The 792-nt window shown below is 23.6% G+C and overlaps 1 long non-coding RNA gene across 1 annotated transcript; it reads right to left on the bottom strand.

Annotated features, from left to right (window-relative positions):
* On the bottom strand, nucleotides 1–525 carry LOC131931698 (uncharacterized). Its single transcript, XR_009384323.1, has 2 exons — nucleotides 463–525; nucleotides 1–157 (listed from the first exon to the last, which is right to left on the bottom strand). It is a non-coding gene; the product is annotated as an uncharacterized LOC131931698 (long non-coding RNA).
* Nucleotides 526–792: the final 267 nt, after the last annotated feature.

The raw sequence follows: 792 nt of genomic DNA, 5'->3' as shown, positions 1-792 counted from the left end.
TCAAATTTTGCGAAATAATTTATTTATCAAACCTGACAATTGCATTTAAAGCCAAAAATGAATATATCAGGATTATTGCAATTATCGCCATTTGCAGATTCTTGTTTAACTATGGTAGATGGAAGTATTAGTTGCCTTTCACATCACTTTTCACTTCCTGAAACAAAACAAAATGATTTTCTTAAAAATCCATCTGAAATAATAACATTAGCAAAAAAAAAAAATCTTGTTTAATACATCAAAACAAAACAAGAAAAAAGTGATTGAATGGGATGAATCATGGCATAGATATCTATAAAGTTTTGCTTTAGTGATAAAGGGGGAAAAATTTAAGTTCTTTTAAGTGAAACATAAGCTAGAGAAATAAACTATTAGGCCTAATTTAAATAATTTAATTCCTTTCTCCCAAAACACTACATGTATCCCTAAAAAAAGGAAAACTTAAAATTTATCAATATTTACCTTGTGTATAAACTCTTCTGTACATCTACTGTATCAGCTTGACGCTCATTAGGTATGCCTAGTTAAGACAAATTAAGTAAATAATTCAAATTTGTAAGACAAACCACTAAATGATAGTGTAAGATATATATATATATATATATATATATATATATATATATATATATATATATATATATATATATATATATATATATATATATATATATATATATATATATATATATATATATATATATATATATATATCGATGGTCTCGGTCGCAAACCGTCTAACTCAAAAAAATTCGATTTTCTTTTTTTTACATAAATCAAAATCCAATATGATTC

This window comes from Physella acuta, unplaced genomic scaffold (genome assembly GCF_028476545.2).
Source record: "Physella acuta isolate Inbredline_101_S28 unplaced genomic scaffold, ASM2847654v3 ptg002010l, whole genome shotgun sequence".
NCBI classification, from domain to species: domain Eukaryota; kingdom Metazoa; phylum Mollusca; class Gastropoda; family Physidae; genus Physella; species Physella acuta.
Note: the sequence above shows the minus strand (reverse complement) of the source record. Positions and strands in the feature narration are given on the sequence as shown.